The sequence below is a fragment of the Podarcis gaigeae genome (genome assembly GCF_964106915.1).
Source record: "Podarcis gaigeae genome assembly, chromosome: 2".
Taxonomy (NCBI): Eukaryota; Metazoa; Chordata; class Lepidosauria; order Squamata; family Lacertidae; genus Podarcis; species Podarcis gaigeae.
The window spans coordinates 30,510,574-30,527,158 of record NC_139679.1 but is presented as its reverse complement, the minus strand read 5'-3'; the positions used below and the strand labels follow the sequence as shown (position 1 = coordinate 30,527,158).

General features: G+C 42.7%; 1 long non-coding RNA gene across 1 annotated transcript; it reads left to right on the top strand.

Annotated features, from left to right (window-relative positions):
- LOC310839349 lies at nucleotides 1-8,719 on the top strand. The gene is made up of 3 exons (XR_014561462.1): nucleotides 1-440; nucleotides 5,530-5,621; nucleotides 7,571-8,719. It is a non-coding gene; the product is annotated as an uncharacterized lncRNA (long non-coding RNA).
- The last annotated feature ends 7,866 nt before the right edge of the window (nucleotides 8,720-16,585 follow it).

Below are 16,585 nucleotides of genomic sequence, written 5' to 3'. Positions count from 1 at the left end.
CCAGCCTATTAAAATTATTTTGTTGGCTGTTGCAGCAGCCCTTGGTATCTATATGCATTGGCCTAGAGCAGGGTAGGGGAAACATTTGGCCCTGCAAATGTTGATGGATGCTGACCATGAGCCCTGCTATCTGGTACTAATGGGAGTTTGTAGTTTCAACAACATCTGAGAGGGCCATAGGTTCCCCCTCCCCTGGCTAAAGAAATGGCCCATACTACCAAAGTTGTAATTCTTGATATCTTGATATGTGTGTAGATATCCTTTCAGAAGAGTTACATTCCTCTCCATGAACATATGCCTAGTATTCATAGCTGCAATATATTTTTGTTTTCAAATAGGCACAGATGAAAGATTCACATGGATGTTAAATAGCATGGGGAAAAGGATGGGGCCTTGAGGAACCCCATAGTCATGGAGCCAAGCACCACTGTTCTTGATATGTCCAGCCATATAGGACTAGAGTCATTGCAACATAGTTCCTCGCAGTCCCATATCAGCCAGAAGTCTCAGAAGGATATCAGAGTTAATGGTATTGAAAGCTGCTAAAAGGTTCACCAGCACCAAAATGTTACACTCCCCTGGCTAGCTCCTGGTGAAGGTCATCTTCAAAGGGCAACCAAAGTTATTTCAGTCCAAAACTAGGTTGGAATCCAGATGGGAAAGAATCTAAACAATCACTTTTCTTCAGCAAAGCTTGGGAGTTGAGTAGTTACCACTCTACCGCCTTCCTCAAACTAAACAAATTGGAGAGTAGCCAGGAATTACCCTGCATGGTAGAATCAAATGAGGGCATTTAATATAAATTCAGCACAACTGCTTCCTTTATTGCCACAGGATTACTGTTCTCCTCTGGAGATATATTTACAACCTCAACCACCCATCTGGCTTGTCTTCCTCTGGCAGCTTAATCGGGCAATATGGACATGGATCAAATGAGAAAGTGGTTGGCCTCAGTCCTTTGAGCAAGCTGCCCACATTCTGAGGCTGTGCATGCTGAAAGCTATCCAACAAAACAGAAAAACAGCCGCCTCTCACCATCATAGATCCTGTTCTCAATTTGGAGCAAGACCGAGCTAGTGTGTACTTGCAATGTGCTGTGCATACTAGTTCCAGTAAGCTGCCAAAGGTTCCTCCTCACTACTTTGGGGGGGGAATTCCTTCACTACTTGGAATAACTCCTCTGGCCAAGCCAACGCAGCAGCACAATGGTGATGGCGAAGTGTGATTTCTTCGCTGTTGCAAAAACAGGTCTAAAATGAGCTCCAACCAATGTCCAGCAGAATTCATTCCTAGTCTTTCTCCACGGACACTCTAGCAGCCTAGCCAACCATTGTGTCACACTGAGCTCCACCAGTTGAAATCTCCTTATAACAGGTCCCCAGCCTCTGCAGAGGTCAGGAGCCCAAGATCTCTAAACCCTGTCGGGTAGTGCAAGACAAGTTGTTGTTTCTACTCCCTAACCACAGGTCACTTTTGTCCTGTCCTGTCAATACTTTAGCTTAGGTTACATGGATAATAAAGATTGTTAGGTCCCTTTGCTCTAGGAAGGGATGAGAACGCCACTGGTAATAATGCACTGCTGGTGTCCCTGCCTTGAGGGATTTTCACACACAATGCAGAGTCCAGTAGCTCTCTTAGACTGCAAACCTGATCTCATTAGGGAAGGGGAGATACTACTAATCTGTGGCAACCTCAGCCCTCCTTAGAGCACGTGGATCCCCAGCCAAGTGAAGGTGCTATTACATCTGTCTTCTCTGGATTCAGTTGCAACTTGTTCACCTTCATCCAACTGACCACAGCTCCAAAGCACTAAATAGATGCTGTGATTACTACTTCTTGACTGGTTGTAGGGATGGACATTTTAAAATAAGTTTGTGTGCAAATCTATATTTATATATGCATGCATATTTTATCTCTGTACGTGAATTTTAAGTATTTTATTTCAATGGATAATTTTCTAAACATTACCTTATCCTAAAAAAAAATATATTCCTACTATGCAGTTTAGTGCATTCTTTGAACCAAGAACCGTATTACAAAATCTGAAGTGTGAAGGATAATTACATTCTGATCCACGTATCAGTCCAAAAGATGTGTCTGAGGTCAGTTTGCTTTAAACTGCAGACCAAATCAGCTGGCTAAGTGGTTAATCTTTAATTAATAAGCAAGCAGCACTCTTATAATTAGGGAGGGTAGACACATACACACACACGGAGAGAGAGAGAGATAGATTGAGATTATAGGAGTATTTTAAAAAGAAAAGATACATATCTTACAAAAAAGGTGAAAACAAACTTTTAACTGTTTATTGTAAGAATATTTCAAACTATAACTACATGTATGTCTTGAGTATTAATTTTAGACATACATTTCTATGCTATTTAATTATTGTACTGTTATTATCTCTCTCTCTCTTTAATATATTGTAATATATACCTTATATAAATTGTTCATTGTCTGTATATATCATGCGAATAATAAAAGAAGAACTAAAAATGTACACCAAATGAAATTCTCCTTCCCTTATCGATTGTTTGCAGGCATTTGAGTGTCGCCATCTGCAAATTGATGGCGCTGCCCTGATTCCAAACCCAAATATTTAACCCTGCAATAAGATATATACATGGCTAACCAGCATCCTGAATGAAGGCCTTAAATGGCACCCTGTGTGTTTTAAGTTATCCCCAGGATATATTGTGTTAATAATAAAAATCAGGCTTTTGGTGTATGGGTATGCTGATATGTTTTCCCCCCCTACCTTGGCCTAATTGCTATAAAAAGCCTTGCTTGTTTACCCAGTCTGAAAGGCAACTGCTATCGTGAATCCTATTCAGGCCAAGGCATTCAAAGTGAATGGCTTTCATCTCCCTTTCTATACCAGATATAAAAGAAGTGGGTGGCAGCGCTGCAATGATGAGCTAGGCAATGTGGGTGGAAGTCCATCTGTGTGTGTGTGTGTGTGTGTGTGTGTGTGTGTGTGAAGCTGGCAAATGAAGGGCATTTCTGCACTTACAATTTATAGTGCTATAATTGTATGCTGACACCCAACATTGTCTTTATTCAGCTAATATTTTGGAATAATGGTGTTTTTTTAAAAAAACCAACACTTTTTTGTCTACTGCAAAAAACAACAAAAAACTGAGAAAGTTCAAGATGGGCTGGACCTTCCATGTTTGTGTGGCATGTGTATATATAAGCATTGGCCACCCAGATTCTGTGTGGACAGGTTGTGGTGGTCGTGCAAGTTTTTTGGGGGGAGGCGGTCATGTTTCATGCCACTTCCCTTTGTCCAGTACAAACTGTCAGTTTGGGAACTCCGTTTAAAAGAGAGAGAGGGCAGATTGAGACAATGGTGCCCAACTATAAGTACTGTACTGTTCCTGACAGCAGTTAAACAAAACTCCATCACAATAAGCATGTTCACCATTGCTGAGGCAACCACGTGGTTCCTCTTCTAATCTGCTAAGGTAAAGGTAAAGGGATCCCTGACCATTAGGTCTAGTCGTGGCCAACTCTGGGGTTGCGGCGCTCATCTCGCTTTATTGGCCGAGGGAGCCAGCGTACAGCTTCTGGGTCATGACTTCCTTAGCATGACTAAGCCACTTCTGGCAAACCAGAGCAGCGCATGGAAACGCCGTTTACCTTCCCGCCGCAGCGGTACCTATTTATCTATTTGCACTCTGGCGTGCTTTTGAACTGCTAGGTTGGCAGGAGCTGGGACAGAGCAACGGGAGCTCACCCCATTGCGGGGATTTGAACCGACGACCTTCTGATCGGCAAGCCCTAGGCTCTGTGGTTTAACCCACAGCGCCACCCGCGTCCCCTTCTAATCTACTATACCCCCCTATAAAAAAAAAAGACAATTCTGCAACACTAGGCATTAAAACCTTTAAACTGACATTTACTGGCTGAAGGAACATGAGGGCACATAAGGACTGTGACCACATCCACTGAACTTTTCCCCCATTTGCGTGGAAAGGAAAACCACACTCTCACTCTCTAATATTAAACAGTGACATGTGACCAAAGTTGCAGACAATCAGCTACAAATTCATTCTTTAAGATGTCTGATCAAACAGCAACTATGCTGCTGTAATTACAACTATATATGTTATATGCTTACGAATGAGGTGCACATAGAGAGCACCAGGGATCCTTGGTTCATTTGATACCGAGAGATCACAGAAGCATAATTTCCCATCTAAGGAATTCTTCCTAAAGGTTTTGTTCCTAAGGTGAGGAAGAGAACACGTCTGCTCTTCCAAACAACTGTCATCTTGGGTCTTTACTAAAAGGCATATTTGAGTAACTCACCAAATCTTAACGTGGGAAGCCTATGACAGAAAGGAGAGCAAATGGGAACAATAAGTCCCCAAACTGTGCAGTGGCACAAACTGGTGTGCTATAGGAGAGTCTGAAGTCTACCTTGGAAACAGTAAGCATAAAGCACTTTGGGACTCTTAAGGCAGCAAAGCTCCCATACTGCAGTGGTGGTTTCACATCCCTTCTGCCAATAGCCTATCACCTTGAGGGAGGACATAATGATACATTAGAATTTCCTGGCACAACATGCAGTAGATCTGATGGGGACATGGGGATTTCAGAACATCGCCATTGTCCAGAAGGAGAATGCTCTAGCCAGTAAGACCCAGTCCTAGGTTCTGCCCTGTACTTTGAACTGACCTTCTCAGGACATCACCTGCTTCCCCTGTGAGCCTCAAGCTCCCATGGAACCGGATGATTGAACCAGTATGGTGTAGTGGTTAAGAGCGGTAGTCTCGTAATCTGGGGAACCGGGTTCGTGTCTCCGCTCCTCCACATGCAGCTGCTGGGTGACCTTGGGCCAGTCACACTTCTTTGAAGTCTCTCAGCCCCACTCACCCCACAGAGTGTTTGTTGTGGGGGAGGAAGGGAAAGGAGAATGTTAGCCGCTTTGAGACTCCTTAAAGGGAGTGAAAGGCGGGATATCAAATCCAAACTCCTCCTCCTCTTCTTCTTCTTAAACTATGAGGATCAGGGCTGAGTAGAATCAGCATTAGTTGCCTCTCTCCATATTAATTGCGATAGTTTAACATTCTGCAAGATCTGTAAGAGTCTTGGGAGCCAAAAGAACAGATTTGCATGCTGAAGGAATTTCCACCTTTGGCGTGGTGTGTTATCAGCCACTGCACGCAGTGATTAAGGAACGAAACAGAGGGCTGAGGGGGTGGGTCCTTTGCTAATTATTAGGTCCCTTCCCCTGTCTTGCTTATGGTCTTCGGGCCCAACTGATAGTGCCAACCAAGTACTTAGGGGTCAGGAGTGTTGAGGAAGCTAGCTGCATAAAACTCCCAGATTACCAGTTTGTACAAATCTTTTGCTCAGATTAGCAGCTGTCCCAGTGAAATCACCTTGGCATTCTTTTAATTTGTATTTTTCACAGACAGTCAAAAATTGATTAAAATTTCCTCAGTCAATTTCTCTGACTAAGGAGCTCATCTGGGTCCCTGCATGTATTAATTAATTCACTTCATTTTCTCAATTAGGTAGCATTCAAAGTCAGGAGGAACCCAGAATGCAATTATTATGAACTGTTTTCTCCGGGAAGAATAATTCAACACCCTTCCTATATTTTCTACCAAGTGAGTACCTGAGATTGGGTATTGTTGAGCACTGCTCTTGAAGATGAATGACACATTCTTATAATGTGCCAGAATCCATAATAACTCTAGATAGAAACAACACACTATTTGGTTTCAATCAGTTATGCTGCATTTTTAAAACAAAGCAGTTTTTGTGGTGGTGTTTTTAAAGGAACACAATTTTTCTTAAATTTCCTGGGGCATGAATGTTTTCTGCAATGAAACAGGGGCTATGAAAAACAGACATGGAAGAAAGAGTTCAGCATTTTGCACTTCATTGTTATTAAGCAATTTACTGAAAATCCCTTACTCTGCTCATAGAATGAATCAATACTGGAAGAAATTAAAGCACATACTTTCAACCATGACAGCCTTGTAAGTACTGTGAAAGAAACAAGTTATAGCCGTAAGAAAGTGCTGTGAGAGATGTCCAAGTCTGACAACCCTTGCCTTAATAGGAAAAGTAAATGAAAAGTAGAAACAAGATTGCTCCTTGGCTAATATGAATAATAGGATTTAGACTCCCTGTGTTGAACCATATTTTACAAACTCTGCACCCATAAGATACTCCTTCTCCTCTGTTACTATGCACAAAGGTGGATATATTTCGGAATAATTTTGTTTCTCATTTGTAGCAGGGTTTATGTGTTCCTGGTTTGCCCAACCAAGAACATGCCCACTGCTGTAATTACAGTAGGCTCCAAAGTGGCTTCAGTTAGAAAAACAGTTCAGCATGGGCTAGAATTCTATGACAGGTATATTATCATTGTTAAGAGCTGGAAGGTCAATTTCCTTTGCTGCCTGCTCCTCTTTGCATTACTTATAAAATTTACAGAATAAAATATTGCAGCTACTTCTCTTACATGTGTTAGCTAAGTTGGTTGCCACCATCTTTCTGAGTTAAAGCAAAATTGAGGCTATAATTAAAAGGTAAAAGTACAGTAAAGGATGGTTAGTCCAGTTGAAGGTAACTAAGGGGTGCTACGCTCATCTCGCTTTTCAGGCCAAGGGGACCAGTGTTTGTTCACAGACAGCTGGGTCATGTGGCTAGCATGACTAAACCGCTACTAGTGCATGGAGGACTGTGACAAGTGCCAGAGCACATGGAAACACTGTTTATCTTCCTGCCACCTATTTATCTACTTGCACTGGTATGCTTTCGAACTGCTATGTTGGCAGAAGCCGGGGGACAGCAACAGGAGCTCACCCCATCATGTGGATTCGAACTGTCGACCCTCCAATCGGCAAGCCCAAGAAGCTCAGTGGTTTAGATCACAGCACCACCTGCATCCCAGTAGGCTATAATTACATTTACCTGGGTGTATTTCCCATTGAAGTCAGAAGGACTCACTTCTGAGTAACAGTTGAGTCAGCCTGTCTAGGTTGAAGGGCAGCAGTGGCATATGTGTGATGTCACAAATACGTAACAGCCCACCCCCACCCCAAAAAAAATGTTGGGTGCAACTCAGCGCCTCTGCTCCAGCCAGTTTCCATACTGCACAGAAATTGCAAATTCTTCTGGACAAGAGTTGTATTTTACATAAGCGGTCAAAGCCATTCTAACCGTTTCACCAGTTTGGGGGGGCCACACCCAAAGACATAGCAGTTTGAGTGGCCTATATCAAACAAAGGCCAATACAGTGGTGTTAGTCAGGCAGAACAAATCTGTAATTATATCTGGCTGGGAAGCATGCAGCTATCCTTTGTCAGTCATTTACACTATATTACCAAACCCTCAAACGTCATGCCAATGAACTGTTAGTCAATGCTTAGTTTTGGGTTATCTGTCCTTTGCTTCAGTCCATGCAACACCATTCTTGTGTTCTCTTCAACACCATCCTATCTGACCACATTACAGTAATGTCCTTCAAGTTCCAAACATATGCTTTGCTCATCCAACTCTTCGGAGCCTGACAGAATGACTCTGAGCAGCTATCCTTGTGTCCCAGGTGCCATTGTAATGCAAGCAGTCTGCAAGGTGTGTTTGACTTGATGCTGATCTGAAAAGAGTATCTTATTGACCTGAATTCTGGCTCTCATGTGTCAACTCTTCTTGGATGCCTCTCTCAAGGTAAAAGGACAAATCAAATTAAGGGATATTGTCCTTGCCCAAATTTGATTCTGGCTCCATTTATGCCTCTCTTAATGGGAAATCAAGGTGTGTTAGCACTTCACATTCATTCTTGGCTTTCAGGCAAGATCTGAAGGAATGGCCAATTATATGCTTTCTTTAAGAGGCTGCAATCTAATAAGTTTGGTGCTTTCTCTTCTTATTAACTTCACCAATCACTTTGCTTGAACCTGCTAATGGGCAAGAATATACATTGCTTCTCCCCTTTGGCACTAATAATTTCCTGCTAGTAGCAATCGCCTTCAGCATGAGTTTCAAGTAAGGCATAATCCATAGTTTAGTTTGCTGCTATCTATACAGCCTTGGGCTGAAATTGCAGTCTTTTGTCACTGGTTATGCAGAGTTCTTGAGCACAAGGAAGAGAAGGGGAAAAAGCAAAACAGCAGGCAGCACCAGAGCGAGCGAGAAGAAAAGCAAAGAAAATATGCACAAAATGTTATTAAAAGAGTGAACTGCAGAATAGCTTTTGATTGAAACCTTCCCAGGAGCACAATAATTCAATTAATATCAGGCATTTCTAGCAATGCAGTGTCTCTTAAGAGTTGGAGAAGGAAGCAGGACAATGCAATAAAAGAAATAGGAGCCTTAAAAAGCATGAATAGAGGGCAGAGGATTGAGGAAAGTGGTCACTGGTAGGAGAGTCAGCAAGTTCACACTGAAAGGAAGAGAGGCAGAAGAGGTCAAGGTGACTGAGAGTAGAAATTGAAGAGGCAGAGGGAAGTGGTTCAGAGCAATAAATAGAAGATGTGGAAAGAGATGCAGGATGGAAGTCTGAATAAAAGTGGGAAATGAAGACTGGAACCAGTATGTGGATACAGGTGGCAGCAGCACAAACACATGCTGACAAAATGAATATTTTAACGCGACTCACTTCCACATTCACACTGAATGTTAAGCAAAACTGACATTTGCTATACCAGATTTGTTAATCTTGATTCCATACTACGGTCGATTCTGATATCCGAAAATCAGAGAGAAACTCCGGGATACCCCCAAGCACTGTGCTGATGCAACACTTTGATATAATTCAAACTGCATTTTGCTTTGGAAAGCATTTTGCAGATGAGGAGCAGAGGCAGCAGAGAGTTCTGTTGGTAGCAAAAATCAGGTGACGCTTAACTTTCTCTGCTTCTCCTAAACAGACACACACACTCTCTCACACCTCTACCTGATAGCTAGCATATGCGCACGTATGAGTTTCTGAGGCTTATCATCCTAACTTACAGACAGTGATAGACTGTTTGTTCAATTTTTATTTGCTCAGGCATTTCATATGATCTGAAGAATCAATTGTCCCCTTAGCGTGTGATACACATTTTGGCAGGCAGGCAGGCAGTAATCAACAAGTGACAGCTTCCATTAGCCCAGGTAATAGCACGTGGGGTAGCCCTGGTGAAGCGTCACATTTCTAGCTCAGTATAAGCTAGAGACCAAACCTGGCTTGTTTCCCCTTCCAGCTTTTGTGTGCCTTTAGTCCACTTGAACACCAAACTAAAGCCCAGTCTCAGATTAGAATGCCAAGTCTCAAAAAAACAACAACAACAATATAGTTGTGATGTCCCCGGCTTCCATCAAATTATGCCTGAGCCCTAATGATTGCCTTATGAAGAACCTATATCAGACATACAATCCTTAAAACCAAGTGTTTGCATAGGCCTTGACCTGCCAAGTCTCCCTGGCCAATGTGCTTCTTTGACAGTACTGCACAGCCTCTTCCAGCTTCAGTGTGAAAGTTTGGCTTCTTCCTGTTTTCTCCTTGTCCCGCCCCCCCCCCCCCGCTTCCTTTAACCCTGTATATTCACCACCAGTAGCTCAATACATCTTCCTGGCCATGACTAAGCAGCAAACAGTGCCCCTACTTCAGTCAAGGTGCAAGGACCCTCGTACCTACAGGACCACCTCTCCCGGGATGTCCCACGGTCTTCAAATAAAAACATCTTGGAGATCCTGGGCCACAGAGAGGTTAGGCTGGCCTCAACCAGAGCCAGGGCTTTTTCAGCTGTGGCCCCGATCTGGTGAAACGCTCTGTTACAAGAGACTAGAGCCCTGCGAGACTTGACATCTTTCTGCAGGGCCTGCAAGACAGAGCTGTTCCACCAGGCCTTTGGCTGAGGCACAGTCTGACCCCCTCCTTTTGTAATCCGTATAGAACTGTAGCCCAATGGTTGCCATTAATTTGACTCTGAATTGATTTTAGAATGTATTTCAATTGATTGATTATGATTTTATGTAAACTGTGTTATTTTTACTGTTGCTAGCCGTTCTGAGCCCGGCTTTGGCTGGGTAGAGTGGGATATAAATTTTAAAAAATTATTATTCTTTAATATCAGAGACAGAAAAACTTTCACGTGCCTCTCCCTTGGGACAAAACCTGCAATGAAGTCTTCCCTTACCATTCCTGTTTCTCAACTGTTGCCTAGGCTGAACTTCACTGCACCACCCAACTTGTCTCTGGTTTCCCTGTTCCTGAACCTCCCTATCTCCCAGAATCTTGTCCCAGTCCTCAAGTCTATCCCACAAGAAAGCTACAATTGTCTCTAAGGTCTGTTTGAAATCTTAATCCCAGCCAAACAGCGAAGTTTCACTTCTCTCATGGAAGATGGACTGCAAGCATTCTGAAAACTTTCCCCAAGGGGAAAATCATTGCAGAAGGCTTCACTGCCACAAGCACAATACTGTACATAAAATAAGCAAATTGGCATTCAAACACAGATAACGGAAAGTTAGAACTCTTGATGAATTAAAAGCATCTGGCATTATTTCCAAACTTTACATTTCCAAAAACCAAATTGAAATTTTGTTTGCCTACACCTTGAACTGTTTCCTGTCAGATACACTAGGTGGCACTATTGCTGGAGACAAGAGAGAAACTGAACAGGGCTGTCAGCCTGGGAACAACTGTGCTGAGAATGCACATGGAAGTCACACGTCCGTAACTCTGGAGCAAAGCTCCTGCCCTGAGCAGAGAACTGTGACTTTAGAAATAAAGGGTTTGCTGAGCCACAACCGCACAGCGGTGTCAGCTGCAATCTCAGGCTAATTTCCCAGTTGTGCAATCATATCTTGCAGCCTGGAAATCTCCGCATTGGTTGTTTATATGTATGAGATCTTTCACCTCAGCTTGCGCTAGAATATACTGTGTACATAATATCCTCTGAGCACCATTTTTATGGCAAAGCTGCTTCTTGCACTATTTAACGACACAGAAAGGCAGCCACAGCAGACACTGGGATGGGGTGGGGGAAAGGTAAGAGTTGCTGTTCTTTGGTCTTTACCTGCATGCATTACAGTTGAACCTTGGGTTGCGAACGTGATCCGTGCAGAAGGCACGTTCATAACCTGCAGAGTTCACAACCCACAGCACTGCGTCTGTGCACGGGCGGGTTGCGATTCGGCACTTCTGCGCATGCGCAAAGTGCAATATAGCGCTTCTGCGCATGTGTGAGCACCGAAACCCGGAAGTAACCCGTTCGGATTCGGCGCAGTGCACAACCCGAAAACACGTAACCTGAAGCGTCTGTAACCCAAGCTACCACTGTACTACTGATTTACAGCAGTGAGAAGAATTAGGGCTACGTAATAAAAATGTATAAGAAACCACTCATGGTCACTTGCCAATGGAAGCATCTTCATGCATCACCATCGCTGACTGGTAGTTTTCATATAAATGCAAATATGGCTGCAGCCTCAGTTCACCTAGCCACAGGAAGGCACATATTTCCTCTACCTCTTTTCCTAAAGCACATGGGTTGGAGTTTGTGCAGGATATTGGATCCTTGATAAATTTTTTTAAAAATAATATTTATTAAAGATTTCCAATTATAACAAAAAAAAAAAGAAAAACATCCAAATTTATAATTTTGTTTTCATTAACATCTTTCCAGGACTTCCCCTCCCCTCCCCCTCTTGTATTCCACTTCCTGCAAATAAATTCAGCAAATTCTTACCCCAAATTTTAAACTTATTATCATTGACCAGGTTTAAAAATAATTTCCCATCCCCTAAAATCGACCTGTTCCCTTCCACGAGTTCCCCCCTTTAATATACATTACAGATTAAAATAAAAAAAAGTAAAATATAATTTAACACCCTTTGGATTCCAAATTTCCCTCCCCCCTTTCCCAGTTGCGTTCCCAATATCCATCAATGTCTGCTGTCGTCCTGGAGCTCCCACGTCTTGGCCATAGTCCTTCACCAGTTCGCTTTGCCGTCTTTTTAATAGTCTTTGCCGTCTTTTGGTCCTCTTTAGTTTCGAATGTCCAATCTTGGAAGGAACCTGTCTCAAAAAGGTCCATTTTTTCCATCCAGATCTTTGTATTTAAGAGTCAAGACTCCAATTTTATTTCTTTAGACCTTTCAAATCTGGATGTCCCAAATGTTCCCACTTCCAACTTTGTCCAATTCTTGTTGTTCTTGTTGATTTCTCTCCTCCTTTTTTTTTTCCTGCTCTCCTGCACAAATGTTCTAATTCCAAAAGCTTCTAATTCCTCTGCAGAGGCTTTGTTATTCAGGAACAAAACATTACGTCAAGTCCCTTCCATTCTTCCTTTAGTGTGTAGACCTCTGTAGACAAAATAGTGTTCCATTTCTGCAGTTTCCCAGGAGATAAAAAGTCCTATTCAAATTCCATGCCAACAATACTTGTAGTGTCCCACAGCTCCTCTAGGGGTATTATAATAACTTAGTTTCCTTCCAGATCACACCCAACAGTCAAAGTAACTTGTTATTCCTTAAGCAATTTATATCCAATTTGTAACAAATGTAACTGGCAAAGTCCTCATAACAAAGTTCTCTTTTTGTTCTTCCGCTTTGACAGCTCCTTTGACAGCTGTCAAAACCTCTATTTCTCCTCTCCTGGCGCTCTCACAAATCGCTCCCGGGGTTCCGGGGGGGGGTGTGTTGCATTTTAATTCAATTCCACTTTTCTCCTCCAGCTCAGTCTTATAACTTTCCATCGCGAAATTAATAACTTTGTCAAAATAGGGTTGCACTCGATCTTAGTTGTCAAATCCTTTGCTTTAACTCCTCTACAACAGGGGGGAGGCTGACTTCCTTTTTGCACCTCCCCCACTCACTCCGAATTTTCTTAAAATTTTCCCCCCTTTTTAGTCGAAGTTCCAATTACTCACGGGTTATTCTTTTAACTCCGAATTTTCAATGGAAGAAGTCAGCGCTCTCCGCCAAATGGCATGCGGCTTCGCTCAGCAGGGGAAGCGGAGGACTCAAAGCACCCCCCCGTCCCCCGCTCCGCAGCCTTTAAAAAGGCTCCTTCGCAGGTCGGGGGGCGCAAAAGGTGCCAGCCGAGTCACCATGCCCATGGGTTTCAGCGCCCATGGTTTTGGAGGGTCCCCGCGTCGCCGGCGCGGTAGAACCCAGCCCCTGCCGAGCAGGCTCCATCCGGAGCTCGGAGGGAGTCCGCCATTCGACGATGGCGCCAACCCGGAAGTCTGGATCCTTGATAATTTTAAAGGATCTTTTTCCTAGGTCCTCTGTGCTTAAAGTAACATGGAAGGCAAGTAGGCATTTTCAGGGCTGTGCTGTCTCCAAAACACAAAATTATCTACCATGTTATCCTGAATTCTAAGCATATTTCTGTATATTGATGTGCTTTGCACTATTTATTTTGCTTCACAAGGAGGAAAAAAAAAAAAGGACTGCACCCGACACTGAAGCTCTGCTGCTCTAACCTGGAGATTTCAGCAGCTCCTGCCCACTTACAGACAATCCTTTCATCACTCCCAATAAGGACTAGAAACTTGCTTGTTATAAAAACACTGCAATTCCCAGGATGTTTAATTCTGCACACTCAATACCAAAATCCTTGTTTGGGTTTGTTTTTCCTGCACTAATGCAGAATTTTGGGATATGCACAGCCCCCCATAAGTTCAGTCTCCAATGGCTTCAGAGCCAATGCTGACTGCTTGAATTCAATCATTATCTCAACCACCTAATGATATCTGGTGGAAAAAGCTTTAAATCAATATGAATTAACTTCTGTTTCACACCTGCCAATGCAACAAATATTCACAGATATATGCACCATCCTGGGACTTCCTTATTGATATACTTCATTGTATTCCTTTATGCAAACTTACAATTTGTTGGTTTTGTATCTATGTTGGCAGATATGCCATTTCTTGTCCATCTGAGCCACAGATCCATTCTTTGCTACAAATAGCACTGCAGTAAACTCCAGCTTCTGAGATGCAGTAGTTGGTATTTCAAAGGTTATGATGATGGATCCATTCTGCCACCTAACGGAAGAAAGGGTATATGTCCTTTGCATAACTGCACGAACTGGAGCAAATTATAAACATTTTTTTTTTTTAAATGTAATACTTCATTATAATGCACAAGCGTCTAATATTTATGAAGAGGCCACTTGTAAGTTCAAGTTCTTAGTGTCTAGAAGAGAACATTTGTCTATATTTAAATGGGAGTATTGTGAACCTGATAATATTTGCCCAATATTGCACAGGCACTACATATCGCCATGTTCATTTAAAGGCACAAAGACAGGAAATAAATAATCAAAACTCTTCGGGCTAAGCAGCTGTCAGGGGCTGGGCTTTAAATCAAGTTGCCACTAGGAAAAGGAAGAAGTGCAACCAACATTCATATGGGCAGCCCTGGTTAGGGAAGTTTTTAATGTTTGATGTTGTTGCTTTCTTATTATTAATATTCTGTTGGGAGCCGCCCAAAGTGGCTGGGGAAATCCAGTCAGATGGGTGGGGTATAAATAAATTATTATTATTATTATTATTATTATTATTATTATTATTATTACCACCATTTAAAAATATGCAGACAGGTTAGACATATTAATACAGCTGAGGGGCAACTCTACTCACTTAACCTTCTGGGGATGATTTGCAACCAACCATGTTGCAATTGCAGGTTTAGCCATGCCTGGTAAAATAAGAGTCCAGAGTTCAGGTAACGTTGGGTGGACCTAGGAGGCTGCATTTATTTAAAAAAACATGTGCTGAGTGTGCAGAATACTACACTGTAACCCAGGGCTGGATTTAGGTTTGATGAGGCCCTAAGCTACTGAAGGTAATGGGGCCCTTTATATGTCCAGCTATCCTTTGTCAACAACAAATTGTTGCTGTTTTTTGAGTTGAATATATGCTATATGGTAATTTATGGACCTAATAGGTATCTAAAGCCTATGTATTTTATCAAAGTAATTGTTGAACTGAAATACAATTAAGAAGAAGTATATTAATAGTGGGGGGGGGGATTTTGTAGGGGCCAAGAGAGTGGGGCCCTAAGCTATAGCTTGTTTAGCTTATACAGTACGTAAATCCGGCACCGCTGTAACCCACTGCAAAGCTTCACAGACCACAATTTTTGCTCTTTTATGTCTGTCTCCAGAAGATTATCTGCCCTTAGTGACCTTCTGAATGCAGAGCATGTGTTCCCTGACCACAACTGCCCTTACCGACACATACATCCCTCTTTTAAAGGGTGGAGCCAAATGCCCATAAAATGCAAGAACTACAAGTACATACAGTATAAGCCATATGAGTCTATATGAAGCTGAAAAATGTATACACAATAAGCCAAAGGCCACTCACAACGATAGAGATTGGTGATAACACAGTGAATCCCAGTCTCTACGTCAAGCCTAAACAAATGAACGTCTCGATTAGTCCTTGGCTGAAGGACTAAAAAGGATCTCTCACGGAGGCGCTGCTGTTTACAAACTCACAGAAGGCAGGAATAAACCCGGCGTAGGGTTGGGGTTGGGGGAACTGAGGAAGAAACTAGGAGGCATGTTTTTTTAAAAAAAGAGTTATTTTTAGCGCGGAGGGAGTGTCCAAAAAATAAACCAAACTCTCGTACTTTGCAAACCACTCTGAGAAGCCAACAGAAGATGGCGCGGGTACACGGGCGTGTGGGAGGCGTGGGAATCACCAGCTGTTCACCGAAAGCCTCGAGACAAAACTCGCCTCTCTCCTATTGGTCCTTTTTCCTATCTGCTTAGAGATAAGCCCTACCTCTTTCCCCTCCCGATGTTGTTAGTTGGCTAGCTTGTGCATGTAGTTGATACTGACAGGACAGGGGCTCAGGTTCTCTCACTCTATATCTGTATCTAAATCTGTATCTAATGGGAGTTCTTCTCCATCACTTTCTCCAGGTTGGAAGTAATAGATGCTTATAGAGGTCCATGTAGAGACCACAGCATTTTAATGTAGCTGTGGCCGAGTGTGAGCCTCTCCACTCAGAAACAAAACATGTTTCTGACAATGTTTGTGCCAGTTTGGCCCCCCAAACTGAGAGGGAGAAGATGAGCTGCCGCTTGCAAGACTTGTGGTATCTTTGCGTCCTCTGATGCTGTGCATGTTTGCTCAGAAGTATCACTGAGTTGTTATTATTATTATTATTATTAATTCAATTTATTTACCACCCTTTATCAGAAGATCCAAGAGCAGTGTACAACATTAAAAACGCATAAATACAGAACATCAGTGATATAAACATAATAAAAACATAATGACAGACAGCCTAATCACCATCATCATAATAACAGTCCACTCCCCCACACTTTCACAGGCCATAGATTATATTTGGCCTGGCTAAAGAGGAATGTTTTTGGCTGTGGCCTAAGGTTTACGACAAAATAAGCATGTTTCAGCCTTAATGGTTCAGGTTAGAGGTGAGGTGTCAAGCACCAAGCCTTGCTGACAGGAAGGTCGGCGGTTTGAATCCTCATAATGGGGTGAGCTCCCGTTGCTATGTCCCAGCTTCTGCCAACCTAGTACAATGGTACTTCAGGTTACATACACTTCAGGTTACATACGCTTCAGGTTACAGACTCTGCTAACCC